The sequence below is a fragment of the Argopecten irradians genome, chromosome 15 (genome assembly GCF_041381155.1).
Source record: "Argopecten irradians isolate NY chromosome 15, Ai_NY, whole genome shotgun sequence".
Taxonomy (NCBI): Eukaryota; Metazoa; Mollusca; class Bivalvia; order Pectinida; family Pectinidae; genus Argopecten; species Argopecten irradians.
Window position 1 is genome coordinate 2,317,546 of NC_091148.1, and position 19,371 is coordinate 2,336,916.

At 39.6% G+C, this 19,371-nt stretch overlaps 1 pseudogene; it reads right to left on the reverse strand.

Annotated features, from left to right (window-relative positions):
• LOC138308531 (prolyl 4-hydroxylase subunit alpha-1-like) overlaps positions 1–19,371 on the reverse strand; it is a 42,448-nt pseudogene that overhangs the window by 14,993 nt on the left and 8,084 nt on the right.

The following is a 19,371-nucleotide window of genomic DNA, read 5'->3' on the forward strand; positions in this document are numbered from 1 at the left end:
CCACGCCATGCCCTTTCGATCCCCACGTCATTCACCATCCTCAACTCCCATGACACGCTCCATCCACATACGACACCCTTCCAGACCCACACGCCACACCCCTCTCCACCATATTACCACCTCGTAATAATCGTCGATCATTGTATCTACAGACTGGCAATCCAGTATACCTCCTGACTTTGTTGCAGGAGTATGTATAGAACGGATTAAATTACCTTTAAGGGTCCACGACACAGTGCTTCATAGATTGTCAGGTATTTATCTGAATGTTTTGGGGCTTCCATTTCCGTATGGCGCGTACCTTTTGGAAGAGCGTTAGTGCTAGTCTTGTAAAACTCGAAGTTAATGCCTCTTTCACGTTGGTCTGCCAAAAACAAAATAAGAAGATAATCAAACGTTAGGATATCAGGATGATAAAGTCTCCATAATTTGTGTTATTTCGTAATGTTTTTGAATGAGGTTAAAATAAGGATAAAATAGTAGTAACTAATTCCAGTATCCTCTACCCTGTACCCGGTAACCTCACCCTTATCCTGTACCAAGTAACATTACCCTGTACCCGGTACCCTTACCCTGTACCCTCTACCCTGTACCCGGTAACCTTACCCTGTACTTGTATCCTCTACCCTGTACCCGGTAACCTTACCCTTACCCTGTATCCTCTACCCTGTACCCGGTAACCTTACCCTGTACCCGTATCCTCTACCCTGTACCCGGAAGCCTTACCCTGTACCATGTATCCTCTACCCTGTACTCTCTACCATGTACCCTCTACCCTGAACCCGGTAACCTTACCCTGTACCCTGTATCCTCCTGTACCCGGTAACCTTACCCTGTACCCTCTACCCTGTACCCGGTAACCTTACCCTGTACCCTGTATCCTGTACCCGGTAACCTTACCCTGTATCCTCTACCCTGTACCCGGTAACCTTACCCTGTACCCTCTACCCTGTATCCGGTAACCTTACCCTGTACCCTGTATCCTCTACCCTGTACCCGGTAACCTTACCCTGTACCCTGTACCCTCTACCCTGAACCCGGTAACCTTACCCTGTACCCTGTATCCTGAACCCGGTAACCTTACCCTGTACCCTGTATCCTCTACCCTGTACCCGGTAACCTTACCCTGTACCCTGTATCCTGAACCCGGTAACCTTACCCTGTACCCTGTATCCTGAACCCGGTAACCTTACCCTGTACCCTGTATCCTCTACCCTGAACCCGGTAACCTTACCCTGTACCCTGTACCCTGTATCCTCTACCCTGTACCCGGTAGCCTTACCCTGTACCATGTATCCTCTACCCTGTACCCGGTAACCTTACCCTGTACCCTCTACCCTATATCCGGTAACCTTACCCTGTACCCGGTAACCTAACCCTGTATCCTCTACCCTGTACCCGGTAACCTTACTCTGTACCCTGTATCCTCTACCCTGTACCCGGTAACCTTACCCTGTACCTTGTATCCTTTACCGTGTATCAGGTAACCTTACCCTGTACCCTGTATCCTCTACCCTATATTACATGTCACCTGGTAGAAGGTAAAGGTTACAGGATAGAGGGTACAGGATAGGGGTATTGGGTAGAGGTACAGGTTACATTGTAGGGGTACAGGTTACATGGTAGGGTACAGGTCACATGGTAGATGTACAGGTTACATGGTAGGGGTACAGGTTAAATGGTAGGGTATAGGTCACATGGTAGATGTACATGTTAAATGTTAGGTGTACAGGTTACATGGTAGAGGTACAGGTTACATGGTAGAGGTACAGGTTACATGGTAGGGGTACAGGTTACATGGAAGTTATACAGGTTACATGGTAGGACGTACAGGTTACATGGTAGAGATACAGGTTACATGGTAGAGGTACAGGTTACATGGAAGGGGTACAGGTTACATGATAGGGTACAGGTTACATGGTAGAGGTACAGGTTACATGGTAGAGGTACAGGTTACATGGTAGGGGTACAGGTTACATGGTAGGGTACAGGTTACATGGTAGAGGTACAGGTTACATGGTAGGGGTACAGGTTACATGGTAGAGGTACAGGTTACATGGTAGGGGTACAGCTTAAATGGTAGGGTACAGGTTACATGGTAGAGGTACATATCACATGGTAGAGGTACAGGTTACATGGTAGGGGTACAGGTTACATGGTAGTAGAGGTACAGGTTACATGGTAGGGGTACAAGTTACATAGTAGAATAGGTACAGATTACATGGTAGGGGTACAGGTTACATGGTAGAGGTACAGGTTACATGGTAGTAGAGGTACAGGTTACATTGTAGGGGTACAGGTTACATGGTAGAAGTACAGTTTACATGGTAGTAGAGGTACAGGTTACATGGTAGGGGTACAGCTTAAATGGTAGGGTACAGGTTACATGGTAGTAGAGGTACAGGTTACATGGTAGTTGAGGTAAGGTTACATGGTAGGGTACAGCTTACATGGTAGGGTACAGGTTACATGGTAGAGGTACAGGTTACATGGTAGGGATACAGGTTACATGGTAGAGGTACAGGTTACATGGTAGAGGTACAGGTTACATGGTAGAGGTACAGGTTACATGGTAGAGGTACAGGTTACATGGTAGGGGTACAGGTTACATGGTAGGGGTACAGGTTACATGGTAGGGTACAGGTTACATGGTAGAGGTACAGGTTACATGGTAGGGGTACAGTTTAAATGGTAGGGTATAGGTCACATGGTAGATGTACATGTTAAATGGTTAGGTGTACAGGTTACATGGTAGAGGTACAGGTTACATGGTAGGGGTACAGGTTACATGAAAGTGTTACAGGTTACATGGTAGAGGTACAGGTTACATGGTAGGGGTACAGGTTACATGGTAGAAGTACAGGTTACATGGTAGGACGTACAGGTTACATGGTAGAGGTACAGGTTACATGGTAGGGGTACAGGTTACATGGTAGGGTACAGGTTACATGGTAGAGGTACAGGTTACATGGTAGGAGGTACAGGTTACATGGTAGAGGTACATATCACATGGTAGAGGTACAGGTTACATCGTAGGGGTACAGCTTAAATGGTAGGGTACAGGTTACATGGTAGAGGTACAGGTAACATGGTAGGGGTACAGGTTACATGGTAGGGGTACAGGTTACATGGTAGGGTACAGGTTACATGGTAGAGGTACAGGTTACATGGTAGAGGTACAGGTTACATGGTAGAGGTACAGGTTACATGGTAGTAGAGGTACAGGTTACATGGTAGGGGTACAAGTTACATAGTAGAATAGGTACAGATTACATGGTAGGGGTACAGGTTACATGGTAGAGGTACAGGTTACATGGTAGTAGAGGTACAGGTTACATTGTAGGGGTACAGGTTACATGGTAGAAGTACAGTTTACATGGTAGTAGAGGTACAGGTTACATGGTAGGGGTACAGCTTAAATGGTAGGGTACAGGTTACATGGTAGTAGAGGTACAGGTTACATGGTAGGGATACAGATTACATGGTAGGGTACAGGTTACATGGTAGGGGTACAGCTTAAATGGTAGGGTAGAGGTTACATGGTAGAGGTACAGGTTACATGGTAGGGATACAGATTACATGGTAGGGGTATATGTTACATAATAGATGTACAGGTTAAATGATAGAGGTACATGTTACATGGTAGAGGTACAGGTTACATGATAGAGGTACAGGTTACATGGTAGAGGTACAGGTTACATGGTAGAGGTACAGGTTACATGATAGAGGTACAGGTTACACGGTAGAGGTACACGTTACATGGTAGAGGTAAGGTCACATGGTAGAGGTACAGGTTACATGGTAGTATAGGTACAGGTTACATGGTAGAGGTACAGGTTACATGGTAGTAGAGGTACAGGTTACATGGTAGTAGAGGTACAGGTTCATAATGGGGTACAGCTTAAATGGTAGGGTACATGTTACATGGAAGGAGTACAGGTTACATATTAGAGGTACAGGTTACATGGTAGGGGTACAGGTTACATGGTAGAGGTACAGGTTACATAGTAGGGACACAGGTTACATGGTAGGTGTACAGGTTACATGGTAGAGGTACATGTTACATGATAGAGGTACAGGTTTCATGGTAGATGTACAGGTTACATGTTAGAGGTACAGGTTACATGATAGAGGTACAGGTTACACGGTAGAGGTACACGTTACATGGTAGAGGTAAGGTCACATGGTAGAGGTACAGGTTACATGGTAGAGGTACAGGTTACATGGTAGTATAGGTACAGATTACATGGTAGGTGTACAGGTTACATGGTAGGGGTACAGGTTACATGTTAGGACGTACAGGTTACAGTGTAGGGATTAAAAGATTTTGGAATCAGTCATATATGAAATATAGTAGTATTTGACATGATAATAGATAACCTACTTACCACCTTTCTCTAACACTTCTACTGCTTTCCATGGCATGCCACCCTAGGGAGGAAAAACATCGGTCATCAAAGGGATCGATTTGTAAAGAATTAAGATAATAAATATCATTAAAAAAACAGTTCGCATAAATGTAGAAATATCTTTGTAAAATTAAAAAATATCAAAGTCAGTCTGAGAAGAATGTCTGATGTTATCTTATCGATAAATGAACAAATACAAGCTATATTTGTGATCTCTGTCGAAGTACCTACCTGATAATAAAGGATCTCTGTCGAAGTACCTACCTGATATAAATTATCTCTGTCGAAGTATATACCTGATAAAAATTATCTCTGTCGGAGTACCTACCTGATAATAAAGGATCTCTGTCGCAGTACCTACCTGATAATAAATTATCTCTGTCGAAGTACCTACCTGATAAAAATTATCTCTGTCGGAGTACCTACCTGATAATAAAGGATCTCTGTCGCAGTACCTACCTGATAATAAATGATCTCTGTCGCAGTACCTACCTGATAATAAAGGATCTCTGTCGCAGTACCTACCTGATAAAAATTATCTCTGTCGCAGTACCTACCTGATAATAAAGGATCTCTGTCGCAGTACCTACCTGATAATAAAGGATCTCTGTCGCAGTACCTACCTGATAATAAAGCATCTCTGTCGAAGTACCTACCTGATAATAAATTATCTCTGTCGCAGTACCTACCTGATAATAAAGCATCTCTGTCGAAGTACCTACCTGATAATAAAGGATCTCTGTCTGAGTACCTACCTGATAAAAATTATCTCTGTCGAAGTACCTACCTGATAATAAAGGATCTCTGTCGCAGTACCTACCTGATAATAAATCATCTCTGTCGAAGTACCTACCTGATAAAAATTATCTCTGTCGAAGTACCTACCTGATAATAAATTATCTCTGTCGAAGTACCTACCTGATAATAAATTATCTCTGTCGAAGTACCTACCTATCTCTGTCGAGTACCTACCTGATAAAAATTATCTCTGTCGAAGTACCTACCTGATAATAAAGATCTCTGGAGTACCTACCTGTCTGTCGAAGTACCTACCTGATAATAAATTATCTCTGTCTGTCGCAGTACCTACCTGATAATAAATTATCTCTGTCGAGTACCTACCTGATAAAAATTATCTCTGTCGAAGTACCTACCTGATAATAAAGGATCTCTGTCTGAGTACCTACCTGATAATAAATTATCTCTGTCGAAGTACCTACCTGATAATAAAGCATCTCTGTCGAAGTACCTACCTGATAATAAAGGATCTCTGTCGAAGTACCTACCTGATAATAAATTATCTCTGTCGAAGTACCTACCTGATAATAAAGGATCTCTGTCGAAGTAACCTACCTGATAAAAAGTCGTGAAGTACCTGATAATAAAGATCTCTGTCTGAGTACCTACCTGATAATAAATTATCTCTGTCGCAGTACCTACCTGATAATAAAGCATCTCTGTCGAAGTACCTACCTGATAATAAAGGATCTCTGTCGAAGTACCTACCTGATAAAAATTATCTCTGTCGAAGTACCTACCTGATAATAAAGGATCTCTGTCGAAGTACCTACCTGATAATAAATTATCTCTGTCGAAGTACCTACCTGATAATAAAGCATCTCTGTCGAAGTACCTACCTGATAATAAAGGATCTCTGTCGAAGTACCTACCTGATAAAAATTATCTCTGTCGAAGTACCTACCTGATAAAAATTATCTCTGTCGAAGTACCTACCTGATAAATCTCTGTCGAAGTACCTACCTGATAATAAATTATCTCTGTCGCAGTACCTACCTGATAATAAAGCATCTCTGTCGAAGTACCTACCTGATAATAAAGGATCTCTGTCGAAGTACCTACCTGATAAAAATTATCTCTGTCGAAGTACCTACCTGATAAAAATTATCTCTGTCGAAGTACCTACCTGATAATAAAGGATCTCTGTCGAAGTACCTACCTGATAAAAATTATCTCTGTCGAAGTACCTACCTGATAATAAATTATCTCTGTCGAAGTACCTACCTGATAATAAATGATCTCTGTCGAAGTACCTACCTGATAAAAATTATCTCTGTCGAAGTACCTACCTGATAAAAATTATCTCTGTCGAAGTACCTACCTGATAATAAAGGATCTCTGTGGAAGTACCTACCTGATAATAAATACGTATCTCTGTCGCAGTACCTACCTGATAATAAAGGATCTCTGTCGAAGTACCTACCTGAATATAAAGGATCTCTGTCGAAGTACCTACCTGATAATAAAGGATCTCTGTCGAAGTACCTACCTGATAATAAAGGATCTCTGTCGAGTACCTACCTGATAATAAATTCTGTATCTCTGTCGCAGTACCTACCTGATAATAAATTATCTCTGTCGAAGTACCTACCTGATAATAAAGGATCTCTGTCGAAGTACCTACCTGATAATAAATATCTCTGTCGAAGTACCTACCTGATAATAAATTATCTCTGTCGAAGTACCTACCTGATAATAAATAATATCTCTGTCGAAGTACTACCTGATAATAAAGGATCTCTGTCGAGTACCTACCTGATAATAAATTATCTCTGTCGAAGTACCTACCTGATAATAAAGATCTCTGTCGAAGTACCTACCTGATAATAAAGGATCTCTGTCTGAGTACCTACCTGATAATAAATTATCTCTGTCGCAGTACCTACCTGATGATAAAGGATCTCTGTCGAAGTACCTACCTGATGATAAAGGATCTCTGTCTGAGTACCTACCTGATAAAAATTATCTCTGTCGAAGTACCTACCTGATAATAAAGGATCTCTGTGTACCTACCTGATAAATATCTCTGTCGAAGTACCTACCTGATAATAAATATCTCTGTCGAAGTACCTACCTGATAATAAAGGATCTCTGTCGAAGTACCTACCTGATAATAAAGGATCTCTGTCGAAGTACCTACCTGATAATAAAGGATCTCTGTCGAAGTACCTACCTGATAATAAATGATCTCTGTCGAAGTACCTACCTGATAAAAATTATCTCTGTCGGAGTACCTACCTGATAATAAAGGATCTCTGTCGCAGTACCTACCTGATAATAAAGGATCTCTGTCGAAGTACCTACCTGATAATAAAGGATCTCTGTCGAAGTACCTACCTGATAATAAAGGATCTCTGTCGAAGTACCTACCTGATAATAAAGGATCTCTGTCGAAGTACCTACCTGATAATAAATGATCTCTGTCGAAGTACCTACCTGATGATAAATGATCTCTGTCGAAGTACCTACCTGATAAAAATTATCTCTGTCGGAGTACCTACCTGATAATAAAGGATCTCTGTCTGAGTACCTACCTGATAATAAAGGATCTCTGTCTGAGTACCTACCTGATAATAAAGGATCTCTGTCGCAGTACCTACCTGATAATAAAGGATCTCTGTCGAAGTACCTACACCTGATAATAAAGGATCTCTGTCTGAGTACCTACCTGATAAAAAATTCTCTGTCGAAGTACCTACCTGATAATAAAGGATCTCTGTCTGAGTACCTACCTATAAAAATTATCTCTGTCGAAGTACCTACCTGATAAAAAAGGATCTCTGTCTGAGTACCTACCTGATAAAAATTATCTCTGTCGAAGTACCTACCTGATAATAAAGGATCTCTGTCGAAGTACCTACCTGATAAAAATTATCTCTGTCGAAGTACCTACCTGATAATAAAGGATCTCTGTCGAAGTACCTACCTGATAATAAAGGATCTCTGTCGAAGTACCTACCTGATAATAAAGGATCTCTGTCGAAGTACCTACCTGATAATAAAGGATCTCTGTCGAAGTACCTACCTGATAATAAAGGATCTCTGTCGAAGTACCTACCTGATAATAAATGATCTCTGTCGAAGTACCTACCTGATAATAAATGATCTCTGTCGAAGTACCTACCTGATAATAAATGATCTCTGTCGAAGTACCTACCTGATAATAAAGGATCTCTGTCGAAGTACCTACCTGATAATAAATGATCTCTGTCGAAGTACCTACCTGATAATAAAGGATCTCTGTCGAAGTACCTACCTGATAAAAATTATCTCTGTCGATAAAAGTACCTACCTGATAATAAAGGATCTCTGTCTGAGTACCTACCTGATAAAAATTGTCTCTGTCGAAGTACCTACCTGATAAAAATTATCTCTGTCGAAGTACCTACCTGATAATAAAGGATCTCTGTCGGAGTACCTACCTGATAATAAAGAATCTCTGTCGGAGTACCTACCTGATAAAAATTATCTCTGTCGCAGTACCTACCTGATAATAAATGATCTCTGTCTGAGTACCTACCTGATAAAAATTATCTCTGTCGAAGTACCTACCTGATAATAAAGGATCTCTGTCGCAGTACCTACCTGATAAAAATTATCTCTGTCGAAGTACCTACCTGATAATAAAGGATCTCTGTCGCAGTACCTACCTGATAAAAATTATCTCTGTCGCAGTACCTACCTGATAAAAATTATCTCTGTCGAAGTACCTACCTGATAATAAAGGATCTCTGTCGAAGTACCTACCTGATAAAAATTATCTCTGTCGAAGTACCTACCTGATAATAAAGGATCTCTGTCGAAGTACCTACCTGATAATAAAGGATCTCTGTCGAAGTACCTACCTGATAATAAAGGATCTCTGTCGAAGTACCTACCTGATGATAAAGGATCTCTGTCGAAGTACCTACCTGATGATAAAGGATCTCTGTCTGAGTACCTACCTGATAATAAAGGATCTCTGTCGGAGTACCTACCTGATAAAAATTATCTCTGTCGAAGTACCTACCTGATAATAAAGGATCTCTGTCGCAGTACCTACCTGATAATAAAGGATCTCTGTCTGAGTACCTACCTGATAAAAATTATCTCTGTCGAAGTACCTACCTGATAATAAAGGATCTCTGTCGAAGTACCTACCTGATAAAAATTATCTCTGTCGAAGTACCTACCTGATAAAAATTATCTCTGTCTGAGTACCTACCTGATAATAAAGGATCTCTGTCGAAGTACCTACCTGATAAAAATTATCTCTGTTGAAGTACCTACCTGATAAAATTATCTCTGTCGGAGTACCTATACCTGATAATAAAGGATCTCTGTCTGAGTACCTACCTGATGATAAATGATCTCTGTCTGAGTACCTACCTGATGATAAAGGATCTCTGTCTGAGTACCTACCTGATGATAAAGGATCTCTGTCTGAGTACCTACCTGATGATAAAGGATCTCTGTCGGAGTACCTACCTGATGATAAAGGATCTCTGTCTGAGTACATACCTGATAAAAATTATCTCTGTCGGAGTACCTACCTGGTGATAAATGATCTCTGTCGGAGTACCTACCTGATAATAAGCAGAAGCAAGAGTTCTCCGCAGGGTGCCCTCCTCGAATCTCGATTCTACCGGAAGTTGTCCTCTATCCTTTACTTCAAGTAATGACGTCATCCATGTGATACCGTCATAAAACATGCCCATGTCCACAGCCCCCTTGACGACTGTAAAGATTTCCCGCCACGATAGGGGATCCGTTTTTTTGTGAAGTATCGTACCGTTGAACAGCAGTGGAAGGTCTAGCCTGTAGACTCGCCAGAGACGAATTAATCCGCGAACTGCCCCGTGTACATCGACCTCCGTGGGCCAGAATCCTACAGTCTTGACAACAATTTTCTTGGATATCTGTAAACCTTTAAATCTAAGTAATGACTAACGCATTCCCTGGGAGAGTAAATCTTTACATCTCAGTAATGACTAACACATTCCCTGAGAGAGAAAATCTTTACATCTCAGTAATGACTAACACATTCCCTGAGAGAGTAAATCTTTACATCTCAGTAATGACTAACACATTTCCCTGAGAGAGTAAATCTTTACATCTAGGTAATGACTAACACATTTCCTGAGAGAGTAAAAAATAATCTGTTGAAGCTAGTTATCAAAAGTTGCTCGAATATCAAGGATTACGTCATTTAACCACGTTTTCTGAAAATCGTTACTAAGATTACCTAGCTGTTTTTATTCGAAAGAATAAATTCATGAGTTCAGGCTTTTTGCAAATGACATCCTGTTGCTTGACGTTCTCTATTAAACAAAACATTGAACTTGAAAGTGTAACATAATTTATGAAATATATTTGCTTGATGCATTACCGCACATGGCTTGCCACAAAGAATTGTTTCGCACACGCGTATGCAAAGAAAATACCAACTTTATTCGTGCACTTTCTAATTTAACATTTCTAAATATCTAATTAACAAAAAGTTCCCAACTTTTAATAAGCAAGAAAAATAAAATAGTTGAAACTTGTTTCTGTTAAAAACGAAGAAATACACAATCATTAGCGGCACGGTAGCTTAAAGTTTGTAATGATTTCCTATGGGAAAATGACGTTGAAACATTTCCTTAATTCAAAAAATATTTATTGAGGCCCAAAATCAGAAAATACTCTAATGTTAAACATTTTTCTTAGCCAATCACCAATAAAGTTAATAACGTCCTCGGTGACTGAATTATATTTTTGACTTGAGACATGGTCCTACCTGTAGCGGCGTACGTGTGCGGACACTCGTCACAGACTATTTCTCCAAAAACCTCTTCCCACTGCTCAGCTACGCGTAGTAATATCCGGAAGGCGTTTACAGGGTGCCTCACCCACTCCGCAGGGTCATCAACAGCAGAGCGTTGTTTGTAAATATGTTCCACAAATCTGAACAACGGAAAATTTAGTGTAAACCAACTTTTAATGTTGGGGGCGACATAATTTTGTATCACAATGGCCCGGGGATATAATTTTTGTACCACAATGGCCCGGGGATATTATTTTTGTATCACAATGGCCCGGGGATATTATTTTTGTATCACAATGGCCCGGGGATATTATTTTTGTATCACAATGGCCCGGGGATATTATTTTTGTATCACAATGGCCCGGGGATATTATTTTTGTATCACAATGGCCCGGGGATATTATTTTTGTATCAAATGGCCTGGGGATTTGATTTTTGAATCAAAATGGCCCGGGGATATTATTTTTGTATCACAACGGCCCGGGGATATTATTTTTGTATCACAATGGCCCGGGGATTTTATTTTTGTATCACAACGGCCCGAGAATATTATTTTTGTATCAAAATGGCCCGGGAATTTAATTTTTGTATCACAATGGCCCGGGGATATTATTTTTGTACTACAAAGCCCAGGGATATTATTTTTGTATCACAATGGCCCGGGGATATTATTTTTGTATCACAATGCCCGGGGATTTTATTTTTGTACCACAATGGCCCGGGGATTTTATTTTTGTATCACATTGGCCCGGGGATTTTATTTTTGTATCACATTGGCCCGGGGATTTTATTTTTGTATCACAATGGCCCGGGAATATTATTTTTGTATCACAATGGCCCGGGGATTTTATTTTGTATCAAAATGGCCCGGGGATATTATTTTTGTACTTCATTGGCCCGGGAATTTTACATTTGTACCACAATGGCCCGGGGTTTTATTTTGTATCACAATGGCCCGGGGATTTCATTTTTGTATCACAATGGCCCGGGGATATTATTTGTGTATCACTTTGGCCCGGGGGTATTATTTTTGTATCACAATGGCCCGGGGATATTATTTTTGTAGCACAATGGCCCGGGGATTTTATTTTTGTATCACTTTGGCCCGGGGATATTATTGTGTATCATTATGGCCCGGGGATATTATTTTTGTACCACAATGGCCCGGGATTTTATTTTTGTATCACAATGGCCCGGGGATTTTATTTTCGTATCACAAAGGCCCAGGGATTTTATTGTGTATCACAAAGGCCCCGGGATTTTATTGTGTATCACAATGGCCCGGGATTTTATTTTTGTACTGCATTGGCCCAGGGATTTTATTGTGTATCACAATGGCCCGGGGTTTTTATTTTGTATCACAATGGCCCGGGATTTTTTTTTTGGTATCACAATGGCCCGGGGATTTTATTGTCGTATCACAAAGGCCCCGGGATTTTATTGTGTATCACAATGGCCCGGGATTTTATTTTTGTATCACAATGGCCCGGGGATATTATTTTTGTATCACAATGGCCCGGGGATTTTATTTTTGTATCACAATGGCCCGGGGATATTATTTTTGTACCACAATGGCCCGGGGATATTATTTTTGTATCAAATGGCCTGGGGATTTGATTTTTGAATCATAATGGCCCGGGGATATAATTTTTGTACCACAATGGCCCGGGGATATTATTTTTGTATCACAATGGCCCGGGGATATTATTTTTGTATCAAATGGCCTGGGGATTTGATTTTTGAATCAAAATGGCCCGGGGATATTATTTTTGTATCACAATGGCCCGGGGATATTATTTTTGTATCACAATGGCCCGGGGATATTATTTTTGTATCACAATGGCCCGGGGATTTCATTTTTGTATCACAATGGCCTGGGGATTTTATTTTTGTACCACAATGGCCCGGGGGCATTATGTTTGTATCATAATGGCCCGGGGATTTTATTTTTGTATCACAATGGCCCGGGAATATTATTTTTGTATCACAATGGCCCGGGGATTTTATTTTGTATCAAAATGGCCCGGGGATATTATTTTTGTACTTCATTGGCCCGGGAATTTTATATTTGTACCACAATGGCCCGGGGTTTTATTTTGTATCACAATGGCCCGGGGATTTCATTTTTGTATCACAATGGCCCGGGGATATTATTTGTGTATCACTTTGGCCCGGGGGTATTATTGTTGCATCACAATGACCCGGGGATATTATTTTTGTAGCACAATGGCCCGGGGATTTTATTTTTGTATCACTTTGGCCCGGGGATATTATTGTGTATCATTATAGCTCGGGGATATTATTTTTGTAGCACAATGGCCCGGGATTTTATTTTTGTATCACAATGGCCCGGGGATTTTATTTTCGTATCACAAAGGCCCTGGGATTTTATTGTGTATCACAATGGCCCGGGGATTTTATTTTATATCACAATGGCCCGGGATTTTATTTTTGTTTTGCATTGGCCCAGGGATTTTATTGTGTATCACAATGGCCCGGGGTTTTTATTTTGTATCACAATGGCCCGGGATTTTTTTTTTGTTATCACAATTGCCCGGGGATTTTATTGTCGTATCACAAAGGCCCCGGGATTTTATTGTGTATCACAATGGCCCGGGATTTTATTTTTGTATCACAATGGCCCGGGGATTTTATTTTGTATCACAATGCCCCGGGGATTTTATTTTGTATCACATTGGCCCGGGGATATTATTTTTGTACCACATTGGCCCGGGGATTTTATTTTTGTATCACAATGGCCCGGGGATTTTATTTTTGTACCACAATGGCCCGGGGATATTATTTTTGTATCATAATGGCCCGGGAATATTATTTTTGTATCATAATGGCCCGGGGATTTTATTTTGAATCAAAATGGCCCGGGGATATTATTTTTGAACTTCATTGGCCCGGGAATTTTATATTTGTACCACAATGGCCCGGGGTTTTATTTTGTATCACAATGGCCCGGGGATTTCATTTTTGTATCACAATGGCCCGGGGATATTATTTGTGTATCACTTTGGCCCGGGGGTATTATTGTTGCATCACAATGGCCCGGGGATTTCATTTTTGTATCACAATGGCCCGGGGATTTTATTTTCGTATCACAAAGGCCCTGGGATTTTATTGTGTATCACAATGGCCCGAGATTTTATTGTGTATCACAATGGCCCGGGATTTTATTTTTGTTTTGCATTGGCCCAGGGATTTTATTGTGTTTCGCAATGGCCCGGGGATTTTATTTTTGTATCACAATGGCCCGGGATTTTATTTTTGTATCACAATGGCCCGGGGATTTTATTTTCGTATCACAAAGGCCCTGGGATTTTATTGTGTATCACAATGGCCCGGGATTTTATTTTTTATCACAATGGCCCGGGTTTTTTATTTTGTATCACAATGCCCCGGGGATTTTATTTTGTATCACAAAGGCCCTGGGATTTTATTGTGTATCACAATGACCCGGGGGTTTTATTGTGTATCACAATGGCCCAGGGATTTTATTGTGTATCACAAAGGCCCCGGGATTTTATTGTGTATCACAATGGCCCGGGATTTTATTTTTGTACTGCAATGGCCCGGGGATTTTATTGTGTTTCACAATGACCCGGGGATTTTATTGTGTATCACAATGACCCGGGGATTTTATTGTGTATCACAATGACCCGGGGATTTTATTGTGTTTCACAATGACCCGGGGATTTTATTGTGTTTCACAATGACCCGGGGATTTTATTGTGTATCACAATGGCCCGGGATTTTATTGTGTATCACAATGGCCCGGGATTTTATTGTGTATCACATTGGCCCAGGGATTTTATTGTGTTTCACAAAGGCCCGGGGATTTATCTATGTACCATAATGGCTCGAGATGTTTACCATCACTAAACTGAGTACAAGCGTAAGTTGATTTACCAGAACTGAAACCATAAATCAAATTAAATAGATAAAATCAACATTATATGAAGTATAAATTATCGCCATCGCATCTGTATCTTTACGATTTCCCCGAAGATTTAGTGATAATACAAGTATACATGCGATGGCAAGAATTGGTACCCGACGAGAACTGGTCGCCTGTCAATACACCCGGTAACTTTCACGAACAATTAATTGTATATCCGGTAACTTTCAGGAGCTATACTGTATATATAGCTGGTAACTTTCACATGGATAATTTATTGTATATATAGGTGGTAACATCATAAATACAACATCAGCAATAACTACGAAGTTTGAAGTCAATGTTAAATTCTGTACTTGTTTACATTTAATAGATCTATAATGAAATGTACATCAGACGACATATCTCTGCGTAGATCGATTTACAGATTCATAAATCATTTACAGGAAACACGGTCTGTTGTATTTCCCCGCTGAACCTTTGTATGGAAATGATGTTGATTAATAGATACGTATCGACCCGTCCTCTACCTATAACAGTAGTGACACCATCCCCTTCTCTTATTTACTCCATCGTACTACTTACACAACCCTAACAAGTCACTGTAAACTTCATACACAACCCTAACAAGTCACTGTAAACTTCATACACAACCCTAACAACTCACTGTAAACTTCATACACAACCCTAACAACTCACTGTAAACTTCATACACAACCCTAACAACTCACTGTAAACTTCATACACAACCCTAACAACTCACTGTAAACTTCATACACAACCCTAACAACTCACTGTAAACTTCATACACAACCCTAACAACTCACTGTAAACTTCATACACAACCCTAACAACTCACTGTAAACTTCATACACACCTAACAACTCACTGTAAACTTCATACACAACCCTAACAACTCACTGTAAACTTTATACACAACCCTAACAACTCACTGTAAACTTCATACACACCTAACAACTCACTGTAAACTTCATACACAACCCTAACAACTCACTGTAAACTTCATACACAACCCTAACAACTCACTGTAAACTTCATACACAACCCTAACAAGTCACTGTAAACTTCATACACAACCCTAACAAGTCACTGTAAACTTCATACACAACCCTAACAACTCACTGTAAACTTCATACACAACCCTAACAACTCACTGTAAACTTCATACACAACCCTAACAACTCACTGTAAACTTCATACACAACCCTAACAACTCACTGTAAACTTCATACACAACCCTAACAACTCGCTGTAAACTTCATACACAACCCTAACAACTCACTGTAAACTTCATACACAACCCTAACAACTCGCTGTAAACTTCATACACAACCCTAACAACTCACTGTAAACTTCATACACAACCCTAACAACTCACTGTAAACTTCATACACAACCCTAACAACTCACTGTAAACTTCATACACAACCCTAACAACTCACTGTAAACTTCATACACACCTAACAACTCACTGTAAACTTCATACACAACCCTAACAACTCACTGTAAACTTCATACACAACCCTAACAACTCACTGTAAACTTCATACACACCTAACAACTCACTGTAAACTTCATACACAACCCTAACAACTCACTGTAAACTTCATACACAACCCTAACAACTCACTGTAAACTTCATACACAACCCTAACAACTCACTGTAAACTTCATACACAACCCTAACAAGTCACTGTAAACTTCATACACAACCCTAACAACTCACTGTAAACTTCATACACAACCCTAACAACTCACTGTAAACTTCATACACAACCCTAACAACTCACTGTAAACTTCATACACAACCCTAACAAGTCACAAAACGTTCCATTGTACAACCCTAATAGGCCATGGGCTAGGAGGGTCCCACATGCACCCCCCCCCCAAACCTCCGAACCAATATTTTTCGTAACCCTTATGACCCACTGATCACAAATCAAAATGTTAACATTGCATAAGTTGGGATGAACTTCCGGTTATGACGTCATCAAGATGGCCGCCATCTCAAATTTCACTAAAAAATGAAAAATAGTCATAACATTGACATTGTTCAACCGAAGTAGACAAATGAGGTATCAAAATGACCACAATAGAACACTAAAAACATATCAGGACCAAATAACCAAATATATGTAGTGATTTTTACGCAGGAAGTGAAAAAATAGGATTTTAAGCTCAAAAATGGTAATTTTTTAGTAAATTTTTCATATTTTGCTTGACGCAGCAAAAACGTTTTCCAACCGCAAACTATTATTTCTAATTAGTTTTTTGTCCACTTATAAATCAGTTTAAACAAAAACAAGAAAAAAACAATGTTAACATTGTATAAGTTCCGGTTATGACGTCATCAAGATGGCCGCCATCACGAATTTCACTAAAAATGAAAAATATTCATAACATTGACATTTTTCAACTGAAGTAGACAAATGAGGTATCAAAATGACCACAATAGAACAACAAGTACATATCAGGACCAAAACATCCAATATATGTAGAAATTTGTACGTAGGAAATGAAAAAATAAGATTTTAAACTCAAAAATGGTAATTTTTCAGCAAATTTTTCATATTTGTCTTCATGCAGCAAAAATGTTTCTCAACAACAAATCATTATTCGTAATCAGTTATTTGATCTTTTATCAATCAATAAATCAATGAAAACACCAACAAAAATTAAAATAAAAAGAAATGCAAAAGATAATTATTGTTATACCCTCATTAGGTTTATCAAATTCGTCGAAAGCCATAGCGTTGTCTTCAATGTCGATGAGCTGATGTGACAGTACATTACCAGTGTTGTTCTAGCCTGTCATCTTTCATAACCCATCCTTGGCCAGAGTTCATATCAGGAACAATAGGTTCAGAGATGTGGGATCTCCCTCAGATTCTAACATATCGTATATACTGTTCCGGACTTCTTCGGCATAATGGAGACTACACCAGATCCACATTATTCGAATGGTGGAATTGGTTCTCCCTAGCACATAGCTCCATAATTTGTTTGAAGTACCATTCATTAATCTAGTGGACCCTTGTGAGGCCATTAATGTTAAATGTTTTTCATTGGTCTGACTTTTCCCACTCCCTTGAAGGTGCTGGTTGTGTCACATCTGGTATATGCGTAAAGAGACCATTGAAGACTCTCCAGAAATAAAATTTTCTACAGTGCTTTTCAGACTTGGCAAATAGTGGAACTTCACTGCAGACCTCATTTATGACCTCAAAGAATCCACCTGTGCCATCTATGGTCACTGAAGGTTCACAAGAATGAGGAATTGTGCTTCATACGAAATAAGGAGAACCAGCTCAAACCTTCGCAGAATGTGGATCTGATAGTCTGGAACATTATATACGATATTTGAATCACTAGGTTGGAAACAGGAAGAGCTCCTACATCCCTGACACTGATGTTTCTTATGTTAACTCTGGCCATGGACGGTTGACAAGCTACAACCACGATGGCAACCCGGTAAAGTAATGTCACATCAGCTCATCAGCTCATCGCTATCGAAGACAACGAACTAGTGAAAGAAATATGTGACACTGTTAAGTAACCATCTGACATTTCCTGATGTTATACACTGGAAATAACACTGGATGTGCTCATTCTAAAAGGCACAAAACGTTTCGGAAAGTGTCATGGTATTTACGGTATGACAGAATTACCTCAGTTTTAATTTGATACCATATAGCTATTAGTTGGCATTTTGCTGTAATAATTCAGTTTGAGACGCTACTAGTGTACAACATTTCGAACATGAAAGTGAATTATTTTGAAGTCCCACTTAGATATTCAGCCAACCTAAAATTCATTGTTAAGATTTATATTTTCAATAGCCACTATTATATTCAGGAAATTCTAAGACACCAGGAAACTGTAGTCTCGGCGGTTTGGGAAAAATCCACTATCATATGACCTGTATACGCAAACGGTGATGCTTTGTAAACCAAATGATGGTATAACAATAATTCTCTTTTGCATTTCTATATATTTTGTTGTTGGTTTTTACTGATTGACAAGAGATCAAATAACTGATTACGATCAATAATAATTGTTGGGAAACATTTTTGCTGCATGAAGACAAATATGAAAAATTTGCTGAAAAATTACCATTTTTGAGCTTAAAATCTTATTTTTTCATTTCCTACGTACAAATCGCTAGATATATTGGATGATTTGGTCCTGATATGTATTTGTTGTTCTATTGTGGTCATTTTGATACCTCATTTGTCTACTTCAGTTGAAAAATGTCAATGTTATGAATATTTTTCATTTTTTAGTGAAATTCGTGATGGCGGCCATCTTGATGACGTCATAACCGGAACTTATACAATGTTAACATTGGTTTTTTTTCTTGTTTTTGTTTAAACTGATTTATAAGTGGACAAAAAACTAATTAGAAATAATAGTTTGCGGTTGGAAAACGTTTTTGCTGCGTCAAGCAAAAT